Genomic DNA, 10715 nt, shown 5'->3' with positions numbered 1-10715 from the left:
GATGGACATCTACAATTGATGATTAACGACCAAAAAAAAAAAAAAAAAAAAAAAAAAAAAAAAAAAAACAAATCAAACAAGAATTAATTGGAGAAGGACTAAGAATCCAAATACATAGATATAACAATTTTGTACATTCTCAGCTCGTTGTCTCACACGAAGTATAAGAAACCAAACACATCAAATCACAACCTTCAGTTGTTGGTAGTATGATGAGGGAAAATAGCTAAACAAATCTTTTAGGGGTATACATGTTCACACATTATTTATTAGAATTCAAAAAAAAGAGGCAATTAACATTAATGAGTACAATTAAGTAAATAAATATTTTGAAGGGTATAATTATACAAACACTATTCATAAAACTTATTTCTAACTTTTTTAAAGGTAGGGATTGTAAATATATCTTTTTTTTTTTAATAATGCTATATAGCATTTAATACATTTTCTAAATTGATTTAATTGTTAATCTAAAACACAGAATCATGCATCAACCGATATAATATTAGTTTCATTTTTATCTTTTCAAATGCATTTGGTTATTTTGGTTATTTATATCATAATTTTTTAATTTTATTAATAAAAAGGAAACAATAACAACATAGTTTTTGAAAAATTAATTTGCAACAAAAAAAGACAAGTAATTTTTGGTTGAGGTTATTTATAAAAAAAAAAAAAACTCACATAAACTTTAATTTTCGGTTATTTATATCATAATTTTTTTAATTTTATTAATAAAAAGGAAACAATAACAACATATTTTTTGAAAAATTAATTTGCAACAAAAAAAGACAAGGATTTTTCTTGCACATTTCATATTTTATTATTGTAATTCTTAGATAAAAATTTTAATATATGTTAAACGAGTGGGTGGATGGTTAGCAGGTGAAAAAAAAATATCATCCACATCCGATCCGATCCATCATCTGCTTCATCCGTCACCCGCTTCTCATCCGTTTAATTCGGGTTTTTGTCCATTTATTTAAAGCGGCGGGAGCGGGTTAACGAATATCCACTTAATATTGCCATCCTAGTAATATTCAACTTATAGGATGATAAAAAGTACTACATGCATAATAGTACACAAAAAGTATTATTAGACAACTTACACTTTAATGGTACATTATACATGCATAATGGTACATTATAATGTATCACTGTTGAGTCAGTTTTTTTTTTTTTTTTTTTTTCAGAAGCTTGTCAATTTTACATTATTACCTTTCTATATGCTTTGTAAATACATAGCAGTTATGTGTTGAGATGCACTCGCCTACAATTACAAAATTGGTGAGATGGAAATGTGATTCAGATTCTGCATTTTTTTCCTTTTGGGAATTGTACTAATATATTTAGTAGTGTGGAACTGAGTCAATAAAAAGTGTAAGTTCTAGCTACATTTTAGTAAACATTTTTATAGCGGACATTGCCTAATTTTGTTATTTATTTAAATATATTAACTTTTTAAAAATTCCTAAACTACTTGTGTTTTGTGTATGCACAGTTGCACACCATAACTCCCGTACCAACCTAAGTCACAAATTAATTAATTTTGTAGCTCAAGTGCTCAACCATTGGTCGTATGATATTATTATACGTGACCAAACCATATCTTGAAGCGTCAGGTCATGTAGCTTAGAAAATGAACCAACATTGCCAAGTTACGTTACTTCGCTATTAACCTCAATTATTGATGGACAATCCATCCCTGATCTTGCCCTTTGTCCCCCCAATCAAACCTTCATTGGCAAATCTAATCTTCATTTCAATTTCAATCTTCAAATTCAATCATAAGTTGTCTCTTATCTCTTCACGATGAGCATCGCATGATATCATGCCTTAAACTGTACACCCGAGCAAATAATTCAAGATTTCGAATTATATAATAGAGGCAATTAATTACACTATGAACAAACACCTAACCCGAGTGTATGATATCATGCCACAACTGTACATCCAAGCATATAATAGAAGATCTTAGATTGTTCAATATATTACACACCACGAATGGACACCTAACCCAAGCGTATGATAACATTCCGTATACACCCGAGCAAATAATACCGAGTAGAAGATTTCGGATCCTGTAATAGATGATCTTGGTAATAAATTGGGAAAATTGAATCTTTCAATTTTAACCTTGTAGGCTAAGATTGTTGAGTGTGTCACAGGTTGCAACATTTGGGTGCAGATTAGTTGGCAAACCGGCATTTAATTGGGCAAATGCAAAGATCATTCTCGAAGTCTCAGCTTTTCCACACAAAATGTATCTGTCCATCAATTGCTTCTATCATTCCACCCTTTCTTCGTGATTTCTTTCATCATATTCAAGGTCCACTCATATTCCCATTAACAAAAATTTTACTTAAAAAGTAAATAATTAATACAAAATTTGACAGTTCATTCGTCAAAGCATTTTCAATATTTTTTTTTTCAAACCTTTCCAATTTTAAAAAAATTCAAAAGATTTTGTACAGCTAATGAAATTATTTCTAGTAAAAAATTGTTACACTCAAAATTCCAAATTAAACATTTGACTAAGACAATATTACAGTAAAAAACTAAAAATGTTTGTTAATTGACTTTTTAAAATAAGAATTTTTGGACAATTTGAGAAATTGTTTTCGAAAATATTAAAACTAACTTTTATGGTAAACAGAGTTAGATGAAAATTGTTTCCGAAAATATTAAAACTAACTTTAGAAATCGAAATAGAGTAAAAGTGGGTAGAACTCGAATTGAACGAAACCGGAAAGTGGGTAGAATTGAGACCCGAAAGAGGGATTTAATATTGCATTGAGTACAATGTATATACTCATAGTAATTCTTGAAAAATCCCAATTTCTGGGTAAAATGGGATCAAAATTTTGCAATCAATTGAAAAATTAGTGAATTTAAGAGACAAATTAAAAAAGAAAAAACTAATTATGTAATAAATTAATCAATTAACACCTCTACAATGGAAAAAAAAAATGTTAGAAACAAATAAATCTACCCTAAATAAGAGATTGAGGGAATTTTCATTGTATGATATAATTAATTTAATCAACAAGGGTTGGTTTGAGAAGATTCAAAGAACTCCGGGCCAAGTTTGGTACGACAAACCGGGCAAACGGGTTGTTTAGCAAGCCATGTGTCGGCACAATGGAGATGAAACCCGTGATTACAACCGGGAACCATTCGAGCCGGTTGATCTCCTTCAATATCGTCAAGGCAAACAGCGCATTCGTTGCCGTGGACGAGCTGGTTGCCGGTAACCTTAGGGAGTTTTTCAAGCTCCGCCGCTGACAACCCCTTCTTGACAACCGGCTTAACGGCCTCTGGAGGGGCGTGGCTGGCGGCGTACCATAGTAGACAAATGTATACAACGAACACTACGCTCATACCGGCGCACGGCAGAAACAGAGCTAAGAAGATTGACAACAACATGTTACCAGTAGCCAGTTTTTGATGCTTAGAAATTGTGATGGGTTGATTTTTATTTGTTGAAAGAATTTGTTTCTAATTATGGAGGGTTGTTAGGAGAGAGAGGGAGAAGAGGGGGCGTAAAACACATTATAGCGCAGGTTAAGGGTTTTACTTCTTGAGGAAGAGTGAGGGGGTATTTATATGAGAAAAATAAATGAGAAAATAAATAAAAGAAAAATGAGGAGAGAGAATAAGGGCGTGTTTGGGTGGCGGGAAAGTATGAGCTGGAATAGGGTTGTTGTAGGTTAACGATATTAAAGGGTTTTTTTTTTTTTGGTAGTAAATTTTTTGATTCAAGGGAAAATCGTGAATGAGAGATTTTTATTGGTATGATTGATAGTGAAGAAGAGGAGGAGCTTCGAAGTAACGGCTATATAAGGTACATGATAGGGCTAAAACGACGCGTTTTGTGATTAAAGTATATCATAAAATAAATGTAAAGAATATTTATTTATTAAAAGAGTGTGATATGTTTTTATTTTATTTTGTATATTTATTATTTACCCTTGCTTTTTAGGGGTTTTCTTTTATGAAAAATGGAGTATGGAATGGACCCAATATTTGGTTAGGGGGTTTATGCAATTAAAAAAGAGATAGAATTTGTTGGCAAAAAAAGTTTAATGCATTAAAATGAGAAATGGAAAATTGGGTGGTTTTTGTGGGCCGTTTGCGTGATGTGTTTGGGTGGGTTTGGTAATTATGGTCAATTATCTTCTACATTCATTCAATTTGATTTTGATTTGTTATTGTTTTTATTTAGTGTTTCTGTTTTGCCAATTGAAACTAGTATAACCATAAAGATGATAGATTGATAGGTGTGCAAAGAAAAACATTTTAAGAAAATCAGCAAATTGTTTTATTCTACAAAAATAAATTAATATTACTTTTTTTTTTTTTTTTGAAAGCAAAATTAATACTTGTATTACTTTGTACTATGTGTTATAGGCCGCTTGTGGAAGCCTAACTTAATTGATCGTTTTGTTTGTTCATATGCTCTTCATTTTCAATTGATAGTTCTATTTTAAATTATGTATAATTTCAGGTAAAATAGAAATCTATATTATTGTAATAAACTTATGAGAAAAAATGCACTCATATAAATCTTGTTTAATTTGTCTTGATATGCAAATTTACATTATCTAAATTTATGAATAATATTGAGTAGTAAGTAAAATATGACTATTTAAGGGAGAAGAAAAAAACTTCCTTTTCTTAGTTTTCATTCTAAGATAGTAAATCAAAGCGAACAAATTGTTTAACTAAATAAATATGGCAATATTTTAGAGATTCTAAACAAATCAGCAGATTGGACAACTGTACTAGAGATTTACAAAAATAATTATAATTTGTCTTAATAACATTTGTAAGAAATCTTTGTTAAAAATCAAAAAAAGGGGAGATTTTTCACTAATCTATAGGAGACTCTTAAAATATAAAAAAGTTAAGTTAGTGTGAATCATTTTCTAAAATGGGACCTATAATAGAGGGAGGTGAACCGTTCTTTTCATGTTGGTTTAGTAAAATAGTACCCCATTTCACAGTAGTACACTAGTACTCTACAAGTCTCTTTTTTGGGTTGGAAACTACCAATTGTTACTTTTTTCTAGCTGTTTTTATTTAATTTTTATTTTTGTGTGTTTTATTTGGATACCTTTAGCTTTTTTAAGGATGGGTTTTGAGTGTTTTGCATTTGAAGAGATGGGGATGAAGTTGTACGAAACCAACAATCTAAAACAGTAACAACATTGACTATTTAAATGATTGGTGATTTGGTTGTTACGTATTACACTTGATTGGCTACAAATGTAAAATGTTACTACTCTCCTATTTTCTTTTATTGGTTTCATGGTGTGCCTAAAAAATATCTTAGTCACACTAAAGTTTATTTTTATTGGCGCAATAAGGTATACTACGGGTATACTTTTTCCTTTTTTTTTTTTTTTTAAATTTTAAATTTTTTTTTATATATATAAAAAATATAGGTGAGAAAAACATCATTTGCCCAATTAAATAGACTTTGATTGTCAAAGGATTTTAGTTTTGTAAAAATGGTAAATACCATAGACTTGTTTAAAATAAAAATAAAATTTACCTAGCAAAGAGTTGTGATTTAACTAAAGCTTAACTAGCAAAGAGTTGTAACTTAACTAGCAAGCTTTTTCGAAATTATCTATACATACATAAGATTCATCTTTCTAATTCATGAGTGATAATGCCAATAAAAGCATATTAACTTTTGTTTATATCTAGTGAAATAGAAAATGGAAATATAATTATTTTATGTAGATAAATTTTACTTGTAACCAACAAAATTTATTGATGAGATTTTGAAGGCACGATTACCATTATTTTAAATTGGGTGATCAAAATATTAAAATTGGTGGTCTTTTAAATTTTAACTAGCCTTTTGGCCCGTTCAATGCACGGGTTATTACCTGGGATAATTATATTCATATGTAGGTATGCTTTTATACAAAGTAATTGTTTCTTTTCAAAAACTTAAAAGAAAAAAAAAAAAAAAAAAAAAAAAAAAAGAGTGAGGGTAGAACTGTGAAAGAACATGAAAGAATTGAGTTAGATATATATACATGAAGAATGTGGCATATGAAATGACATATTAGTTTAAATTATATTTAAAGTCTAGGAGATGAAAAGACAATTTATGTTTATGTAATGTGTACTAATTAATTGAACATTATTTGATTTCAAAAAAAAAAAAAAAAAAATTGAACATTATTTTATGATGGTGGAAATGAAACACTTCATTTTCTTACTTGAATTTGCAAATTGTAGAATGCATAAAGACTTAAACATACATAATTAAGGGAGTTGACATGTGGCATATGGGGTTGATGAGTGACTTGTGAATTGTGATGCCATGTGTCATATGAAAAATTTGTGGTTTGTGTTTTTAAATACTAATAAAGTATAGAAGTATAGATATAGATATAGAAGTATAGATATAGATATAGATTTATCAATGGTGAAATCAAGCTAAGATGAGTATAACATAGCACAGTGTTGAAGTATTTTGTTTGGATCACTGCATCTCCATCAATTGTGTGATTAATCATAACTACCAATTGACTTGAGTGAACGTAGTTGAAGAGGTCTATTTCAATTTGCCTTTTTGCTTGATTTCATATTTTTCCTTTTTTTTTTTTTTTTTGAATCATGAATCATGATGTATGGGCCATTTGATGAGGTACAAATTGTTGTGCGTGCCAGTACTATCTACTACGGAGTAATAATAGACGTAGATTTTGACTCTATTGACAAATTTTACTAATGTTACACATAAGTACTATCATGGTGTGATGGATTTATCTTATCTTAGGATAAATCACACCACAATCATAGGTTTTACCCTTTCGTTTTATGAAAAGTCATTTCTAAATTCATTCTGCACATTCTTGTAAAAACTTTTTCTATCGCAATCAATTTATATACTTGTATGCAGAGTGTGTTTAGACAATTTTTAAAATTACGAATATAAAATTTTACGCACTCAATATTTAAAGAGGCTACCAATTTACCAAAGGCAGGCGTTTAACACAAATAAAGTGTTAAAACTTAAAATGGTTGTTCAACTAGCCTTGTAGCCACAATGCTGAATTGCTTACTCTTTTCCAAACTGACAAAGTCATTAATTCTAATAGACCTAAAAGGAGTGGCATAGTTTATGAGCTGAATTACTCAATTCAACAACTTTGAACTATATTTGACATTTCATTACTTATTAATCATGGTCCATGATCCATTCCATCCGGAAAAAGGAATATGATTAATCTTTATTGGCTTATCAAAATATCATAAGCTAATTGACAAAATTATTGAATTTGATTGATCCAATAATACAATAATGCCAAATTTAATAGTTGTACGGGGTGTATGTGATTGTGGTCAATAAGTTAATTAAAGATGATCAATACATAGCCATAGCCATGTAAAAGACACAAATGATTAATTGTTATAACAACATTTTTTCAATGATGGAAGCCAAGTAATTTTACTACTGTATGATTTATCGATATGATAATACATGTGAAAATTTCACACCTACCTAATATGTAGATTTTAGCCGTGATGGAGTCCTATATATACCCAACTCACTATATAGGAATATCCATGACATAAAAAGCCTCAATAGATTTATACTGGCTTTTTCATTGGCATGAAATTCTTCAAACCACTCTTAAGGGTAATTAATGTGCAAGTTAAGCACACGACAAATTAAACAAATATCACCTATAGACTCAAAATATAAGTTCTGATCCCCCAAATCATACCCCAAACAATCAAATAAAAATACTAAAATGATCTAATATAATTCGAACACTCATTCACACAATCAAGTGATCAAGTCCAAGTACCTAACTTTAAAATAAAATAACATCATCAGGTGGAATGCGATCTTGCGTATATTTTCCACTTACCACCCTCTTTTAGCAATAGACTAACATAAATTGATGGGTTCAAAACAAATATACGCACATAGTAATATGCTCCCAATTGAATGGAAGAGAATCCATGTTGAGTTCAAATATTTGACGACTACGGTCTAGAAAGGAACCCCAGTTGATAGATTCATGCGTGAATATGTGACTTTTTTTTTTTAAATTTTGTTTTTTTTTTTTACCTTTTAGTTGGAGGCTAGAATAAATCACACTATACTAATTTCCTTTAATCAATATTTAATCGATGCTTTTTCTGCGTACTTTGTCACATCGTGCGGCCGGGTTACTTATTCAGGTGTTACTCAATCAGTTAAAAGCTACTTATTCCAAGGTTATTTAAACAATTAGCACATTTTTGTCGGGATTACTTAATCAGGGATTACTTATTTAGGGGTTATTCAGTCGGTCAAGGATTATTTATTCTAGAGTTACCCTGACTAAGTAACCCCTGACCAACTATTAAATAAGAAACCCTAACTGAGTAACTCATGAATACCCTGAAATACCTTTGAATAAGTAACTCTGGTCACACGGTGTGACCAACCACATATACAAATTATACGAGTAATAATTAATACTCCCTCCGTCCCTTAATATAATGCCTCTTTTGAGCATTTATTCCTCACATAATAAAAATAAAGAAACATTGTATTAAGGGACGGAGGGAGTATTGCGTATTTGCGTATATTGAAGTGTTTTTAGTCAAAAAGAATTTTTTGAAGAATTTAGACAGTCAACATATTTGGAATAACATAAAAATATCTGGAGGACTGAATGAAGGCAACTAGGCAAGTCGTAAAACACTAGAAAACCTGGGGCTCAGGTTTTGTCGGGAATTAATTACTCCGTATTAATTTGATTAATTAATCAATTGATTAAATTTTTGTTTGGAAGACAATTGATTAATTTTTGTATGTACACATTCCTTTAATTATTAAGATTTGTACTATAGTGTAGTACGAGACGAGTAGATTATTATTTTTCCACTAACAAAGGTCCACTAAACGGTGGAATTGGTAAGCTTCCTCTAGCAATTATCATGGTTTTTTAAATTAAAAAAAAAATTCTTCACAAGGAAGTCGTGTTAAATACGGTGTAGGTACAATTTAAATAATACGAATGCAAGATCCAAAATTGACCACTATATTATTCTACTTGAAATAATCTGAATTAGAGCTCTAATCAAATTTGAAAGATCTTACTAATTAGCTTAATTAACTTAAATAACTTTAAAGTTTGTTTCCCCAAAAAAAAAAACTTTAAATTTGAATTTAATTATTCCGATTACATTATGATGAGCTAGATGAAGGACTCTTATTGTGCCATATTAAAAGCTGACTTCGATTTGAATTATAAAGTTATCGTGTCTTATTAAAACAACATGGAGTCTAATTTTCCACCTTTCAGTTATTACTCAATAAAATATCAATATAAAATACTGCACATGTCTTTAACAGAAATTTTAATTATTATGTTTTCAAAAAAAAAAAAAAAAAAAATTGTTATCATTTGCCTCTTAGATTTAAATTCCGTTAAATTAAAGAAAAGTTTTGGTATTTTGTCAATTCTCTTAACATATTCAATTAAAAATATATATGGAGTAATAAAATTGATTGCTTATTACTCAATCTCACACTTTATTCATAAATAGGTATATTTTGTACTCACAAGTACATCTAAAAAACATATACCACTATAAAAAAAAAAAAATATTATCAAAAACACAATTTTGTGAGTAGTTACAAGGCAAACATAATACCATGATTGCATGAAAAAGTGTAATAAAATAAAATTCAAAAAAAAAAAAAAAACCTTTTTTTCACATGATTATCATTTAGTTTAATATTACGTCCTCACATACTCACATATGTGTACCAACTTTCATATTATGCGTTGAAAAGGTTTTTATAATTTGCAAATTTTGCATAGCATCTAAAATTCATGACGTGCTCTATAAAATTGGTATCTAAGACTACTGAACAAAAATTATGTCAAAAGCTAAATAATCAACACACACTCCAATCAATGGAGACTTCATTAATCAATAACGAATTGAGAGTATGATTCTCGAATTTTTTTTTCCAAATAAAACACAAGCCAAGAATCCATAAAAAATAAAAAAAAAAAAAAAAAATTCCAATAGCCCCTTTCCCATTGTTTTCTCTATTTTTTACAACAACTTTAGAGGCCATGAAAAAAGTTATGGTCAGAACCGTAGAAGAAGGTACCTAGAAGCCATATAAAAAGTAAAAACCAATAAATTCTGTTTTAATGAACCTTAAAATGTGATAGGCTAAAAATGGTTGGACAATAATTTGCCAGTTTTTAAAGCTTTGCTGCTACAAATAAGAGAATCGTTGACCATTAGTACTTTCTGGAACTTGATATAAAATCTTTTCTATAGTTTAAATATTTTTAAACGTACCAAATTATCAATAATCAGAGTGGCGCAGCGGAAGCGTGGTGGGCCCATAACCCACAGGTCCCAGGATCGAAACCTGGCTCTGATAAATATATAAGAGAAAGCTTCCTGATTGCCAACTTTTTTTTTCCACTTTTTTGGGTTTAATTTGTTTGATTCAATTTAATTTAATATTTTGTATAAAAATAATTCATACCTGAGCTTTTTTTTTTTTTTTTTTTGGGTAGAAAATACCTGAGCTTTTGATGTCAAAGTTTTCAGCTTTCATCATTGGTTACTAATACAAAAAGTCAAAAGGTAGCCTAATAAATCATGTAAAGTTCAATTTAGAAGTTCACTTTATGATGAGAAGCTATAAACAATTGCAAAAG

The 10715-nt window shown here is 29.5% G+C and overlaps 1 non-coding gene across 1 annotated transcript; it reads left to right on the top strand.

Moving 5' to 3' along the window:
- The first annotated feature begins 10360 nt into the window (after window positions 1-10360).
- TRNAM-CAU (transfer RNA methionine (anticodon CAU)) lies at window positions 10361-10432 on the top strand. Its single transcript has one exon. It is a non-coding gene; the product is annotated as a tRNA-Met (tRNA).
- The last annotated feature ends 283 nt before the right edge of the window (window positions 10433-10715 follow it).

The sequence above is a fragment of the Chenopodium album genome, chromosome 25 (assembly GCF_948465745.1).
Source record: "Chenopodium album chromosome 25, dcCheAlbu1.1, whole genome shotgun sequence".
In the NCBI taxonomy this organism is placed as follows: domain Eukaryota; kingdom Viridiplantae; phylum Streptophyta; class Magnoliopsida; order Caryophyllales; family Amaranthaceae; genus Chenopodium; species Chenopodium album.
Note: the sequence above shows the minus strand (reverse complement) of the source record. Positions and strands in the feature narration are given on the sequence as shown.